This window comes from Calonectris borealis, chromosome 2 (assembly GCF_964195595.1).
Source record: "Calonectris borealis chromosome 2, bCalBor7.hap1.2, whole genome shotgun sequence".
In the NCBI taxonomy this organism is placed as follows: domain Eukaryota; kingdom Metazoa; phylum Chordata; class Aves; order Procellariiformes; family Procellariidae; genus Calonectris; species Calonectris borealis.
In genome coordinates this window covers 62390632-62408439 of record NC_134313.1, presented here as the reverse complement: position 1 = coordinate 62408439, position 17808 = coordinate 62390632, and positions in this window count along the sequence as shown.

Sequence of the window (17808 nt, the reverse complement as noted above, 5' to 3'; positions counted from 1 at the left end):
CAGAAAGCCTGGCTTTGCAATCCAGGTTACCAAGCTATAGGTTTATTGTCATCTATCTATTCTAAAGCATAAGAAGTAAAAACTAATCCTGGAAGACTGTGTTCCTGGTGTTATTTTGTGTGCTTTAGAGCATCACGTGAACTATGATATGCTGTTTAGCCAACTCCCCAACTCCAAAATGAAAGGACAGTTTGTAGGAGTTTTCATTGTCTATATAGTGAAGATTGTCTATATATTGTACATGAGGTACACTAATAAATAAAAAACCTCCCTCAACAAACACATTGGTTAAATCTAACACAGTGCTTACTAACCTTCAGGATTGATATTGTATAATACTCCCAAACCAATATAGAATTTCTGTATGAAACAGATGCCAAGACATGTAAAAGATGCAGTGGATAACTGTGGTTGATAAGCTTCAGAAATCTAACGCTTACTTTCTAAATCAACTTTAAGTTACTGGTTTTTTAAAATGTGCCTTGTATTCACTTTCTCAAGTGAAACTCTGTCAAAGAAAGTGAAACAGATCTCCTCACCTGTTGATTTTACAAAAACCTTTATAAGAAATACATTTAGGATAAATTACATCTTAATGCACTTAATTACGAAAGTGTAGTAAGTACACCTAAGAATGTAGGACTAGTAGTTCTAAGCCATTAACTGTTTGTTAACATTTAGCAAAGAGAAAGACAAAGCAAGGTTTTTCCTTTAATGTTCTGATCTGAGCATAGGTATTTCTAAAAAACCCATGGATACTCTTTCCCTGATACCAGTTTCTTAGAGGGGTAAAAGAAGGGACGAGGCATGAAGACAGAGATCTCCTAGATGCATAGTCATGTTCTTTTTTTTTTTGCAAGTGCAATAAGGTTTCAAAAGTTGAGAGCAGAGGTTATCTCTAAGTATTTACTTCAGAATAGGGACAGGATCGCTTATTAGATGTGCTTTTGGAGACTTTTTAGTATTCTTTCTCTTTTTCTTAAGATTATTAAAAATACAATTTAGTTATCATTTTGGGAAATATTTGGAAGGGTGCCAATATAAGTTACTCAAAATACCTTTGTGTCTCAAAAAAGGTAAAACATAAACTTTATCCCTTCCTCCTGGTCCTTCTCCAACAGGACATACTCCTAGTGATGCTTCTGTTGCTGTTCTGCTTGGCACGTTTTACTAAATCCAGGGAATCATGCTATCAATCATAGACTGAAAAAGTTAATAGCGGCACAAAAGACTGTTATGGTTTAAAAGTAAAATACAATTTTTTTTTTTTTTTTACATATAGGAGAGCTTTTATGGGACCAGTGGCATTCCATGCATTATTTTTCTGGCTGTAACAGATTATCCCAGTAGAGAACAGTTGGCATATCTCTGTTATTTTTGTTGTTGGATCTCATGAGAACAGCAATAAAGAAAGTTGCTGTAATGGCTGTTTACATTAATATATGGGCACTGGATTTTGCCAAGGAAGTTTTTTTACTTAGATGTCCAATTACAAAAGAGGATTTTTTGTTGTTGTTTTCTCAGTCATTCCAGTAACCATTATAGAATGCTAATCCTTACTATTAGCTGCCAAATGCTGAAGGTCTTCCACATATTTGCGAAACAAATCAGATTTAATATCATCAGTGAAATGATGCAAGCAATTTTGTCCTTTATGAAGGGCAGTTAGAGGCATTGTGTCTTGAAGGTATCAGTAGCTAGAAATATTATTCGATGTCAGATATCTTAAAGACCTATTATAAACTATATTACTCGCTCACCACCATTAATGTTTTGTCATCACCTTGTATTGTCCTAAAGAGTGCACTTTGCCACAGCTATAAAAAATTAGATGTCACTATATATTGGAAGTCCAAGGTCCTTGGTAAAAATTCATAATGACAGTCCTTATGATATTTATAAACAGATCAGAATAAGTCTTTCACAGAGTTGGTAGTAACTGTTTCTATCGTTATTATTTCTCCCCAGCCCAGCAATTCAACTTTTGAACAATTTTCAGCTATAAGGCCGGGGCCAGCTGTGTCGGGCTTAGTCCTGAGCAGGATGTTGGTGCCAGGTTGCTCTCATGTGATAACCTGCCAATCAATTCCCACAGCAGCAGTAGAAGTCATTCTGCAAGTACAGGGCTGCAATCCAGGCTGTCATAAGAGGTTAGGGCAAATAGATTTGGAGAAATAAACATGTCATAAAAGGGACGCTAAACAAGGCTGAAGATATTGTTTGGAATCTTAATATTCACAGGTCAAAACCAGTTCTGTCTGCTTTGCTGGTGATGAGCTTACAAGATAACAGAGTCCCAGTGATTTGGCAGTGATATTTAGATGCCAACATTCATTAAAATATACCCTTTATGAAAAATATTCTTATTTTGTACACAAAATGAAAGTGCTACATATTGCATGCAGCATAGTAATATTAAAGTAGAACGGCTTTTCTGTTATTCTCCTGGTAAAATGCAGTTGTACAGCTCAGCTTATACAAAGAATGTTACCGTGTTCATGAGATCTGTACCTACAAAGTAGCATAATATCCTACTTATAGAAGCACATTTTCTTCCCTGCAGTTTTGGTGTGACTATTTCATTCACTAGTTTAGGTGGAAAAATTACTGCCTGCTATCCTAAACAAACTACTTTTTATGAAATCCACATGTAGTAGTGCTAATTTATAGTTCTATTCTGAAAGCTATATAGACCTGTGTCCATAGCAGCAAAAGAAAGTTAGAAAAAGATCCATCTATAAGGGAATGAATGTCTGACAGAGATAGAAAGGGTACCAACTGCCTTGGCCATACTCATCAGCTACAGCTTGGGAAATGCCTACAGGAAAACTCAAAGCTCCAGAACGTTAGAAAATTCTGAGATGTGATAAAGAGGAGGTAATAATGGAAAGCAGAGGTTATTTAGATGTGGACCTAGTTGTCCAAAGAGAACTGGACTGGAATACACAGCAGGGCAGGGGCCTAAATTCCGTTCCATGCCATTATTTTCTTTTTAACTGCTGTTGTGGTTTAACCTGGCAGGCAGCCAAACATCATACAGTCGCTCGCTCACTCCCCCCTTCCCCGGAGTGGGATGGGGAAGAGAATCGGAAAAAAAAGTAAAATTTGTGGATTGAGATAAAGACAGTTTAATAGAACAGAAGAGGAAAGGAAAATGATGGTGATGATGATAATAATAATAATAACAATAGTGATAGAATATACAAAATGAGTGATGCACAATGTAATTGCTCACCACCTGCCAAGTAATGCCCAAACAGTGATCGGTACTTCCTGGACCACGCCTCCTATTTACATACTAAGCATGACGTCATATGGTATGGAATATCCCGTTGGTCAGTTGGGTCAGCTGTCCCGGCTACGCTCCCTCCCAGCTTCTTGTGCACTTGGAAGAGCATAGGAAGCTGGAAAGTCCTTGACTATAAGGGTACTTAGCAACAATGAGCGTGGTAGTGAAAGATCTCACGTCTGGAGGCAAGGACCATAAGGCTTGGGATTTAATTTGAGCTTTGGGTTACACTGGGGAGGAGTAAAACCCTAACAGTCCGAAAAGAGGAGAGGCGGCAACAGAAGGCCATAGATTGGGTCACAAAGAGATAATTTGATGGTTGGCTAAGCTTTGAACTGAAGTTTCATGTAAAATGATCAGAATTGGTAGATGATGCAGTATAAGAGTTTGGTATAGAATTGTCTTTCTAGTGCTTCTGAGAAAGCAATGGTGCAACTTTTGATATTGTCTGACTGTTGTTAGCGAGCACCAAACCAGGAATTGATAGAAACTTGGCATGCTTATTCTCATAAAAGAATCTTCTTTGCTCTATACCAAAAGGAAAGCAATACTCTAAGAAGTTAAAGCTAATATGTTAGGCAAACATAAGTAATGTAATTTATTTGTAGCAGTCATCTGAATATTATGCAATCTACAATCATAGACAGCAAATTATTCACTGACTTATTTAAGAAATACAGAAGTTTTTCTTTGTGACAAGAAGTTCAGAAGGACTTATGCCTAGTATTTGATTTATTTGAGTTTTAACTTCTAGTTTGTCAAATAATGTATCTTTAGTTCTTAACTAAAATGTTTGGTTTACCATCCTTCATTGATAATCTAAGGAGATATTTTCACAGCAACCACACATTGTGAAAATTGAATTAATTCCCAGACTAAAAATAAACAACTTTAACTTCTGTCCTAGAACTGCATGACTGTAGCTCAGCCTGGACTAATTAACGCACTGTGTTGTTTCTACTAATTTACCTAGAAATAGTTTGTGTTGCATTATGCTGCATAGACTTCTCCATGTTTAATGAGTAGAAATTTCACTTTTTATGCATCAATAACCTATAAACGTCTGCAATTGCTGAATTTGCATTATGAATAATACAAGTCTGCAAAATGATCATAAAACCCCTGTTATGCTGCATATCAACTGCCCTTATCTCTTCATCCTGTTAGCCAGTCTTGTGAAAGAAGTATTTTGAACTATGTTTTTTGGCTCCCAAATCTCTGTTCCACCTCTTTTTGGAGGTAAATGAAATCTGAGAGAAACAGAGAGCTATAAGCTAGAAACACTAGCTTATGAGAAATGAGAAAATTCTGTAGAAAAAGGATCAAACTAACATTATTTCCCGGAGAGAAGGAAAGAGTGGGTCTCTTTGATGGCTGTCCCTGTTTTTATACCCAGGAAAATGAATTTATTTAATTTTCTGTGATGAAACATTATTTAAGCACAAATCTTATGCTTGGAAATAATCATAATCCCTGAATCCCTGGTGTATGCAATAAACAAAAGTTGTCTCACACCTTTGTCATCTGTCAAATACATTTTGGATTGTGTTGTGTACTGATAAACTCAGAGGTTGAGAGGGTTTTAAGACAGTGAAGGATATATCTGTTCAGTTTGAGAACTACAACTAATGTTGGTGATGTTTCTATTTTTCAAAAAAAATTTGTTCTCCCAATAAAGTTAAAAAGCTTAAGCCAAAACAGGGACATAAGGACAGTGGTGACTGACTTGTTTGACCTGCATATTAATGTTAAATTTAATTACAGATTCAAATTATTAAAATCCATATCACCAGATAGTTCCATAGAGCAACAGTGCCAGTTAGCAACTGTGCCCTACTGCCACGCTATAATGCAAAATCACATCCCCTCAATATTCTTGTCTATTGATCATATGAGATGCTCCGCTTACCACAAAAAGCAGAAAAAATAGAACAGTATGGATTTATGACTGTATTTTTTAACAAGTATTTTATCTCATTTGGTATAGAATAAAGGTAACTTTCCCAGCAACAGCTGGTGTTTATAAGTCATTCAAAACATTACAGAATATTCTAGTGTGTTTACTCACTGTGTTTCATGCTCTTTGCCCAAAAGGAGCAATAGGTTACAATTAAAAATTAAAATAATGCTTTAGAAACTATGTGCTCAGCTTCTTTTAGGTAATAGTAAGTAATACCGATATTTTAGTCAGTGCACATAGCTTAATCTCTGCTGTTCAGTGGAACAACAGACAGAGAGGAATACTGTATCTTCCTTTAGGTCTTAGTCCTTGACCACATGTAAGTTCAACTGAGACATAATTAATCAGTTACATAAGAATTTTTCAACGCTAACATTTCTTACATTGACATCAAAGGTAATTTACATTAATTTCTCTCATTTTTCAAAGTTTAGTAGTATCCAGGAATTAGCATATTGAGCTTTGATGCTTTTGAACATGGTGGGTTGCTGATTTAATGCTATAGCTCTGAGTAAAAAGCAGAATAACGAATATTTGACTTGCTGAGGAGTAGAGCAAACCAGAAACATGATAATTTAGAGTGCTAATTTATATATTCTTCAGACACAGCTGAGCACAAAATTCACTTAAATCTCTTCCCAAAAAATCTTGTAATAACTTGAGGCCTATAGTAACTTGTGCTATGCCATTTTTTAATCAAAAGCAAAATAGCAATAGAGAGTTGATAATAGTTACTATTATGGTCCTGATCCCAAATGTTCTTTATCCATATTAAGACACTGCTTTAGGATGCGTTAAAAAGTGTCTCATGCTTTTGTATTCATCCTTTTACCACATTTTATTAGAAGAAGAGGAAAAAAAGTAGCACTGATTTCTTTTTGCATTCCAATGACCAGTAATTTAATTCATATGAAAGTCTGTACCGTTGTTTAAGATCAATTGATGGGACTTTAGTCAGGTACCGTAAATTTTACTTTTTCTTACCTGATCAACACTTGCAACCTGTATATAGCATGAGATAAGTGGCTTAGTTATATTTTTTTAAAATTTTTACTATTACATGTGACATATAGTACTTTATTTTTTAACATTACTGTTAGTAATTCTTGAAATATCAATTGTATTAAACAAAACAATTTTTTGAGTTCAAACCTAGAAAATTTAGTTGGCACAGAAATGAAAGATGCAGTAATATTGAAGGTGTATTTTTGTCTAGATGAACCACTTATAATTTGTGGCAAAGGAACCAAACAGGCTCTATCTAGTCTGCTTGTTCGCATATTAAAAAAAAAAATAAAATTACTTCAATAAATACTTTAGCTTTGTTTCCACTATGGAAGCAGACCTTTGTTTTGCCTGTCTGTTTTTCTTCACTGTGAGCCCATATAAAGTAAATCTGAAAAGAGCCTTAAAGTGTTCTGTAAAGATCATTTATCATTTATGGAATTATTATGAGAATAACAAAATAATAAAAAGTGTGATTTTCTTCTTAAAGGTTTACTGCTCAGGCAATGATTTTTAGGCACTATTATGCCCTTTGTGATATTTGCATTACATACCATGCCAGTGCTTCAAACAATCTTTGTCTTTTACCTGTAAGGGCTGTGAAAGTAGAAAAGCTAATGGACAACAGGGCTTCAACTTTCAAAAATGTTGGCTATTCACCAAAAGCCAGATTTTTAAAGCAAGTTAAGTAATTGAAGCTTTAGAATAGCACTGTGCTGGTTTTGTCTGGGGTAATTTTCTTCACAGTAGCTTGTATGGTGCTAGGTTTTGAATTTGTGCTGGAAAGAGTGTTGATAATACAGAGATGTTTTAGTTATTGCTAAAGCAATAACTAAAAGCGGTGCTTGCACAGAGTCAAGCCCTTTTCTGCTCCTCACACCACCCCACCAGCAAGTAGGCTGGGAGGTGCACAAGAAGTTGGGAAGGGACACAGCTGGGACAGCTGACCCCAGCTGACCAATGGGCTATTCCATACCATATGATGTCATGTTCAGCATTTAAAGCTGTGGGAAGAAGAAGGAAAGGGGGACGTTTGAAGTGATGGTGTTTTGTCTTTCCAAGTAACGCGTGATGGGGCCCTGCTTTCCTGGAGGTGGCTGAACACCTGCCTGCCGATGGGAAGCAGTGAATTAATTCCTTGCTTTGCTTTGCTTGCGTGCATGGCTTTTCCTTTCCCTATTAAACTGTCTTTATCTCATCCCATGATTTTTCTCACTTTTACCCTTCCGATTTTCTCCCCCATCCCACTGTGGAGGAGTAAGCGAGCAGCTGTGTGGGGCTTAGTTGCTGGCTGGGGTTAAACCACGACAAGCACTTACATGCAAGTAAAGTTTAATATCAGCTCTTTCATATATGATAATGGTACTACTGAGATCACAGATAAAGGATGTACTGGTAAGGCCTTCCCAAGAGTCCAGAGAGAGAAGCTTTTGAAAAGTGATATACCCTCCTAGCTTGCTCCACCAATATTTGTATTCTCTATTTTTTCTTTTTTTAAGGGAAAACATTAGCTTCATGTTCAAAAAGAAGAAGGAAAACAGTCATCTCCAGAGAAAATTTAATCTAGGAAGATATGATTTTTTTTTTTTTTAATGGAAGTCACTGAAAAATCTTTATAATGATATCTGCATCATATAATGATTTTCATCTGGTAGATGGGTTTTCTCCCCACTTTTGTAATCACTGTTTTTCCTTCTGATTTTAGATTTTTTTTCAGGATCTCAAAAGCTCAGGTAGGATAAGACTGTTTCTTGCCTTCCATTGCTGACGAAAATCTCTGGATTTTGGTACACTTCTGTGGTATACAAATAAAATTATCTTTTTAAGACAGTTGTCTGTTTTTACTCTGTGTAAATGCATGTATTTTTCATCTTTCCTGTCATGTGTGCAGGACACAATTTAAAAAGGACCCACTGGAAAGCTAGTTAACACATCATTAGAAAACAGCAACAAATTATGAGAGTCTTTAAAATGTGTCTTTAGCAGGAATAGTCCTAATAACATTATAAAGATGCTAGTTCTCAAGGAAGCCTCCAAAATTATTATGAATCACTTTGCTCCAAATGATACAAAATTGTCAGTAAAATAGAGACCCATTCATTGAAAATGAATGAAACTTGGCAGGTCTATGAATATCATTCTTTCTAGCTTCTTGACGGTGTTTTTAATATGTCCAGTCATAATCCATCATGTAAAATAAATGTTTTATACTGCTGGAGAAGATTCTCCTAGGTATTTTAGACAGGACAAAAGTGAAAATAAATTCTTCCTAATACTGAAGATAAGTGTGCACCATATACAGAAAAGTCTGAAAGTGAGTAAGAATGGATGTGTGTCTCCTTAATGGACAAGAAGAAACTGAAGCAGACGCTACATGTCTACATGCTCTCCTTACACTGTCATCTCTATTTTTCTAACCTTGTATTCTATAAGAAGGACCTGTCAACCGTACTAGGTTTCTATGTGTATAATGAATGACTTTGAAGGACTCACCTAACAGGTACAAAGAAGTTACAAAACTTGGCTTCCATTGCCATGCACATCACAATTTGAATTTACTTTTCCATATATAGAAAGTGAGAGAGAATTTTGGTTTATTGTTACTACACCTTTAAAAAGAGTGGAAGAAAACTGTCTTCAAATATAATAGGAAATCCCTTTCTTGTGTGTCCTTAACTTTAGATGGCAAAAAAGTCCTTTTGTGGGTAGAAATTGTCATTCAATAAAAAGTGACAGAAAAAGCAGGAATAAGTTGTGGCTCCACTTGACAGATTAATCCTTGAGTAAGGTCTTTAAATCATGGGTTTATCTTCATAAAACATAGTTCCATGTTTTTGAAAAAGGTGGTAAGAATCTGTATGCCATTTGGCTAGTTTTGTATGTTGAACTTCACCATTTCTTTTGGTAGGGCAGCAAGGAGAGAAAGGCTGCCTTTGAAATACCTGCAGGAACTCATCAGGAGCTGCTGTCTTTACAGAGACAGAAGTAATTTTGAAAGATCTGCTTTTATACACTATTTATGTTTTAATTCCTTCATCCAAATATTTAGGGTTCATTTAAACAGTATAGGTCTATGTCAAAATCTTAAGACTGAACAAATTCTCCTGGAAGAATGATTACGTTATACCGGGAATTAAAAGAACTGATGAAGGCACTTCTTTGGAGTTTGTGAAAAGTCCTCTGTGTTCAAACCTTCAGGTCTGTTACACTGTGATTTTTGCTTGGAGCAATCTGTTGTATCCTAGATAAATCTGACCAGTGAACTTCACTCAATAAGTCAAACTCTAATTTCATTTAGAGGTGAAGAGAAAGTTCTTAACTTCTACATACAAACCAAGAAACTCTTATCTGTTAAAAGGACATATTAGGTCTTGCATAGTGAGTATAGCTGCTATGGTTTCTGCCTTGACATATTTGGTGCGGGGAATATAAGTCATTGACAAATGAGTGCTGAGCATTTTAAGCAACTGTGTGCGTGCACATGTGCATTTGCTCTGGTTTAGCTGCATCCACAGTGCGCAGTTTCTCCCTGTGCTATGAGGAAGCAGACTAACCGGCAGTACCCAGCACATGCTACCTTATAGCTGGAAAGAAATGGCAGAACTGCACACACGCAATCTTTGTAGTACTGTGCTGCAACACGGGGGTGTATTATATTGGAAGCTTCATAAGTAGGTCCTGTGACAGCCTCATGTCAAATGTCCTTTCTTCTCATTAAACCGGGGTGACTGAGGGAACATCAGCCATAAACCTGTCCTTCCTCCACTTCACTAATGCATGCATCATCAAGCACTGAAATTCAAATCAAGACCTCTTTAAAAAAACCTCAAAATAAACAGCAACATAGAAATTTTTGAAAAAATGCCACAAGGCAATTTTATTATAGAGATGGGGAGAAGCCTAGTTTTGGGATTGTGTGTATTCTAGGTTGGTTGAGAAAATTTCTGTAACAAAGATTAAAGGAAATAAGCAATTTTTAAAATAATGTAACTCTTTGAGAGGGTGTCCTTTAAGAGGAAAGAGCAATAAAGTATTACAACTTAAAGGTTAAAAGCTATTCTGAATTTTATCATGTTTTTATTGCTTACTTCAGGAATAAACTTTCCATAAAACTTAGAGTAGGAAATGGCAATGAAAATTTGCTTTTTCAATATTACACATGAAAGATCATCAGTAAATTGCTTGTGTTAATATCCTGATGGATAATCACAGTTACTGTAACACTTGCCTTTTATTACAGATGTATCTATATATAGATGTAGTTATAAAATATTGTTGCAGCCACATTAATTTTGTGTGTGTTAAAAGAACAGATTACCAAAACCAAAACATTTTCAATCCTGAAAATAAATTACACAGCATATAGTCAGGTTGATTAACCCCCTGTAAGATAATATTGCCTTTAATTTATTACCTAATATTTAGTCTAATAAAACACAAGCACATGTTTATCGCCATAAATTATATGAACATCTGTTTTGCACTGAATGACCTTGTAGGATATTTCCTACAGCTTTGACTGATAACCATTGCGTATTTTAAGACAGCAAGGACAAACAAAGTGCATGAAAGAGGTTCATGATGACAATGTAATTTATAAACATGCTGCATGAGTAATGTGGACTACATGCATGATGATGACACAGTAATATTTGCTTATAGAACATATTTAACAAATCATTGTGCATTCCATTGCCTTTAGTTTCATGCAAGTTGATTGGAAAAGTGCTGACATTGCAGGTGGGCTGCTTAGGGAGGGATAAATGGGATATGGTGTTCAAAGACAGCCCTACTCAGTAGTGAGTGAAAGGCATAATGTTCTGCAGGTTATTTGCTTGCCTACACAGAGAAACTTACTGCATTCTACTGAGGTCTTAATAAACTAAACCAGTCAAAACTGATATCAAAGAAACCTTTTATCTGTATCTTACCATCATTTATGACAACGGATAAAGGAATGGTTTAATTAGTTCTTTGTCACTATTTGCACTTGCCTTGTTTTAAGAAAGATTATTTGCTATTTTTGACTGTCAACCCTTTCATATTCTGATTCCCTTCTACCACCAGTCCAGAGCTGTCCAGGGCAAAGGGAAATATTTACAATATTCCGTTTAAGATTATTTTAAGAAATATGGGTAGCATTTCTGTCAGCATTGACAGGTATAATAAAATCATGATTTTCAAATTAAAAATTGTGGATCTGCATTGTCTTACCTGTGTCTTTTGCCATCACTAGTGTTTTCTTTGGGAGGAAGATGAGTGCAGGATGGAAATAGGTCAAAGATTTAATTAACAAGAAAACTTTCATCCATTTTCTTCCAGGAATCAGACTGCTTCAGGGCTAAAACTGTACTGTAATAAGCTGAAATGAAATAAAAATATGCTGCTTACCAAACATATGGGCTAGGTGAGTTCATACTAAGATCTGTAAGTGTATATTTTTCTACACGCATGTATGAAGACTTTGGGACACAAAGATAAATGTGGAGCTCAGGCTTGCCTGCAGTTTTCATTATGTGCCTGGAGGAAGCATATGTGCCTGGAGGAAAGGACTGAGTTAAGAGGTTAGTTCACCTCAGAGTTTATGTCAGTAGCTTACCTGTTGAATTTGTGCTTGTCTGGATAAAAATATTAGGAGTCTTCAGCACTACCTAATGTGATTTTTTTGCATTTGTGTGTTGTGCCATTTTACTATTTAGCAAGTGTTCATAGTCATGATTAGAGATTATTTAGTGGCTTTGTTCTTATCTGTGAGAAGTCAAAAGCTGCTGAGTTGAGTGAACTTCCTACATCCAGCAAATCCTTCTCTGAAAGGCATCCCATGGACCCATGTTGTCCTTCTCCTAGTATATGGAGCAAGGGCTTATTCTCAAACCTGTGTGCAAACCTTTATGTTGCTGGTGAAACCTAGTTTTTTACATTCCTTATCTATAACCTGGTGGGAACAATGATGCGTGTACCTGGTCATTATACATGTTCAAAGCCTTGGGAATCCAGATAGCCAGAAATTAATCTGGAGCAGACAAAGAGAATAGATTGAAGTAATGACAGCATGTATTGGAGAAAGAAAGAAAGAAACAAAGTAGCTTTTATTTCTGTATCTCTCATTTAAATAGTAACTCCTCTTTTAGGACATAGAACCTGTAATGTGTTAATCCTTTGTTCTTGGACTGCTTCTGGAAAGACAAGCATGCTTTTTTACTTTCTTCATAATACCGATGTGACTAATTAATATAGTGGGCTATGATCATCTTGAACAATCTCATGAAAAGCATTTACATATGTAATTTCTTTTAGTTTGCTATGCCTAATTACACAATTGTTCATAAAGAACTTCTTAACAAAAATAGATAGTCAAATATGGTGGAGAGAAGAGGGAAAAAGGCTGTTTCTTTTTTGCTATTGGTAATTAAAAAATCACTAACCATAAATCAAAGTGTGTCTATGACTAATATGTTTATAATTATTTGTGTTAAAATCAGGAAGGAGACCAATATGTTAGAACCCCCAAATAAAAAATGATAGCATGCAGAATTCTGAGGGATAGGATCAGTCTAACCTAACAAAGACAAGGTAAATATTGCCTCCTCCCCTGCCTTATTCACATTCATTTCCAATGTCAATAGACCCATAAAAATCAGCAGAGCTGAATCTCCTTCTACAAAGTAATGAACATGACTTAGAAACTGTGTTTTGTAACTGCTACATGGCTTTGGTGGTCTTCTGTTGTAAATATTTACCAATTACACATTGTTAGTACTTTCAAATAAAGTAAAATTTTGATGAGTGATTTACAGTAAGTTCAGAGGCACGCTTCAAAGCAGTCTTCCTTCTTCAAGAAATACTATTTCACTTTTAGAAAGTCTTTGTATTAACTTTTCATGACGTCTCTGAAAAGAGAGAGAACACATTCATATAAATATCAATAAATATTTTCTGATCATCTTAACATCATGTCTGCTCCAGAAAATCTCCTTCTCTGAAGGGGACTACAAACCCATGATACATGTTTGTGGAAACATAGATTAGGCTTATAAATGTGGTGAGAGCACCACAATCTGGGATGTTAATAGTTGGCAATAAAAATATACACTAAAGGCATCAGAAAACATGTGACATTTAACCAAAATATGCCATCAAGGGAAAGCATTCATAGTCTCAATTCTAAACCCTATCAAAATGCTTAATGTTGAATAAAAAAGCAGTACACACATCTTTTTCATATATCATACTTTTAATTGTACCAGAGACAAGAAACATCTAGTAATTTGCTTTGAAGTATTCGAAAATTGTGGTCCTTTTCTCTTCTTTCTTCCCATTTTCCCTTTCTCCCCAGGAGTAAAAGAAGGAAGCTGCCTGCCAATGACCACTACTGTCATCACTGTAGGTATGACTATAGAACAGCAAAAATGAAGGAGTAATATAATTAATGCCCATTAAAGATAAGTTTCTGAGATGTCCTCAGTAATTACTACTAGTAGCAGACAAAATGACTTCCATATTTTCAAACAATATCATGTCACTGATGTCCTATTTTATTCCCTGGCTGACAAGCAAGATGAGGTGTTTCTTGTGTTTTATCCCTTCTTGTGTTTCATTTATGTGTTATCTTTTCTTTCTCACTTTCATCCTGAAGGAAAGTGAGAAAGTATTAGTTTTCAGCCGTATGTGTATATATATTTATACATACATAAGTATGTATATATACTGTATTAATTATTAATTATAACTAATTATCTATACTAGACAATTATTTGTGTATGTGTACATATTAAACTACATAAATGTTCTTAAGAACTATATAGGCTCTAGAAATTGAAATTTTCTAGAAGGCAACAGAGCAAGTGCTCAGCAATGCAACGAACATGGATTGTCACAGTGAGCAATTAACCTCTCTCCCTTGTTGTTGGTCTGGAGGCTATATTTCCCATGCTGTCAAGATTCTTTCCTTGAAATTTCTTGCAGTTGCTGTTTTACCACATGTTAAGGCAATGAGGCATTGGTACCTCCTAGCTTTTGAAATGCTATCACATGGCTAATAAAATTTTGTTGTAAAAAGAGAGACCTGTAATATAAATGCAGGTGTTTATATTAAATCTGCATGGTTTTTCTGTTAAAAAAAAAATCCTGAGGAATTTAAGAAATTTGATTAAATCATTACCCAAGCAAATGAAAATAATAAAATGGCAATTGTGACCTAAGTAATTGCCAAAATTTGCCTGCATTCAGTTATGACAATGAAACTGAGTATCTTTATGCGTTGATGTTGGAAATGTCATGAGATGCTTGAGATGATTGCAATGAGTTGTCCAAACTAAAGTTGACTTGATTATTTTGATCTTTTAAAAATTTTGCATGATACTTTCAAATTGAGAGAAGGGGTTAAGGTAGTAGAGTGATTGATAGTAGTTAAAGGATTAGTCTGATACTTTGCTGTGTAAATTAACTGAGGCGCCTCACAAGGACAGTTCCTGATAAGAACTAAGAACTTGCCTTAAGAAACCAGCTAAAACCGACCCTGCTGTTTGCAAAAGCAAGAGGACAACAGAGCCTGCACAAGAACAAAAGGTTAATAGCGGTGACGAAGAGGAACTTCATCCCCACGACCCCCGACGACCACCACCAGGAGGCAATGCGCAAGCGCAGATAGGAGGGGGCTATGGAAATGACTTCTTGGAACTCATTTTAATACAAAGCGGGGACAGGTCATGCATATGTATAGGCATATTACGAAACCCTATGAATATGTAATGTTTTACTGTATATATTTATGGTAAGTGCCGCGTACTTTGGTGGGACTACCCCCCGTGCTGCCCAGCGCTGAATAAACATACCTACTTTAAAATCTCATAGATTGTGGAGTCCAGTTTCCGCAAGTCAAAATCTTGTAGACAATGTGTTATAATCTTATCTTTTTAATCTAAATTCTTTTTTTCTTAAATATAATGTTTATTTGGGCTCCATTTGGTTTTACATACGTTCCCTTCCTGATTCTTGAAAACAACTATAGTTAATTAACTAGGATCATACCTAACATTTAAAAAATCTAAAATTTCTCTCCCTTTCACCCCAAAAAAGGTTTTCTATGTGCAAGCTAGGCTTCTTATGTATCTCTATCTACCAGTTATTTTAATTACAGTAATTGATAATTCTGACATAGCATGAGCTACATGAAATTTGTCTTTGTAATGTTGAAATTATTTAATCAGTGAGGATAAGACCCTGAAGACATTTGTTGAAGCAATGTATAGAATCATAGAATCATAGAATCATACAGGTTGGAAAAGACCTCTAAGATCATTGTGTCCAACCATCAACCCAACACACCATGTCCACTAAACCATGTCCCTAAGGGCCTCATCTACACGTCTTTTAAATACTTCCAGGGATGGTGACTCCACCACTTCCCTGGGCAGCCTGTTCCAAGGCCTGACCACTCTTTCAGTAAAGAAATTTCTCCTAATGTCCAATCTAAACCTCCCTTGGCGCAACTTGAGGCCATTTCCTCTCGTCCTATCGCTAGTTACTTGGGAGAAGAGACCAACACCCACCTCGCTACAACCTCCTTTCAGGTAGTTGTAGAGCGCGATGAGGTCTCCCCTCAGCCTCCTCTTCTCCAGACTAAACAACCCCAGTTCCCTCAGCCGCTCCTCATAAGGCTTGTGCTCCAGGCCCTTCACCAGCTTTGTTGCCCTCCTCTGGACACGCTCCAGCACCTCCATGTCCTTCTTGTAGTGAGGGGCCCAAAACTGAACACAGGATTCGAGGTGCGGCCTCACCAGTGCCGAGTACAGGGGCACGATCACCTCCCTACTCCTGCTGGCCACACTATTTCTGATACAGGCCAGGATACCGTTGGCCTTCTTGGCCACCTGAGCACACTGCCGGCTCATGTTCAGCCGGCTATCAATCAGCACCCCCAGGTCCTTTTCCTCTGGGCAGCTTTCCAGCCACTCTTCCCCAAGCCTGTAGCCTTTCATGGGGTTGTTGTGGCCGAAGTGTAGGACCCGGCACTTGGCCTTGTTGAACCTCATACAGTTGGCCTCGGCCCATTGATCCAGCCTGTCCAGGTCCCTCTGCAGAGCCTTCCTACCCTCGAGCAGATCAACACTCCCACCGAACTTGGTGTCATCTGCAAACTTACTGAGGGAGCACTCGATCCCCTCGTCCAGATTGTTGATAAAGATATTGAACAAGACCGGCCCCAGTACTGAGCCCTGGGGAACACCACTCGTGACCGGCCGCCAACTGGATTTAACTCAGTTGACCACAACTCTCTGGGCCTGGCCATCCAGCCAGTTTTTTACCCGACGAAGAGTGTACCTGTCTAGGCCATGAGCCGCCAGCTTCTCTAGGAGAATGCTGTGGGAGACAGTGTCAAAGGCTTTACTGAAGTCCAAGTAGACCACATCCACTCATCCACTAGGCGGGTCACCTGGTCATAGAAGGAGATCAGGTTGGTCAAGCAGGACCTGCCTTCCATGAACCCGTGCTGGCTGGGCCTGATCCCCTGGTTGTCCCAGACATGGCTCGTGAGCACCCTCAAAACCAACCGCTCCATGATCTTCCCTGGCACCGAGGTCAGGCTGACCGGCCTGTAGTTCCCCGGATCCTCCTTCCAGCCCTTTTTATAGATCAGCCTCACATTGGCGAGCCTCCAGTCGTCCGGGACCTCCCCAGTTAACCAGGACTGCTGATAAATGATGGAGAGCGGCTCAGCAAGCTCCTCCGACAGCTCCCTCAGTACCCTCAGGTGGATCCCATCCAACCCCATAGACTTGTGAGCATCCAGGTGGCGTAGCAGGTCATTAACTTCATCCTCTTGAATTATGGGGGGTTTATCCTGCTCGTCATCCTTGTCTTCCAGCTCAGGGGGCTGAGTACCCTGAGGATAACCACTCTGACTACTAAAGACTGAGGCAAAGAAGGCGTTGAGTACCTCAGCCTTATCCTCATCCTTGGTGGCAACGTTCCCCCCCACATACAACAGAGGATGGAGATTCTCCTTGGCTCTCCTTTTGTCATTAACATACTTATAAAAGCATTTTTTGTTGTCTTTCACAACAGTGCCCAGGTTGAGTTCTAGCCGGGCTTTTGCCTTTCTAATTTCCTCTCTGCACGACCTAACGAGATCCCTGTACGCTTCTTGAGTTGCCTGCCCCTTCTTCCACAAGTGATAAACTCTCCTTTTTTTCCTGAGTCCCAGCCAGAGTTCCCCGTTCAGCCAGGCCGGTCGCCTTCCCCGCCCGTTCTTCTTGCGGCACATGGGGACAGCCTGCCCCTGCGCCTTTAAGACTTCCTTCTTGAAGAACGTCCAGCCTTCCTGGACCCCTTTGCCCTTCAGGACTGTCTCCCAAGGGACCCTCTCGACCAGTGTCCTGAGCAGGCCAAAGTCCGCCTTCCCGAAGTCCATGGTAGCGGTTTTGCTGGCCCTCCTCTTTACTTCACCAAGTATCGAGAATTCTACCATTTCATGGTCGATAAGCCCAAGCTGGCCTCCAACCACCACATCCCCCATCAGTCCTTCTCTGTTCGTGAACAGCAGGTCAAGCGA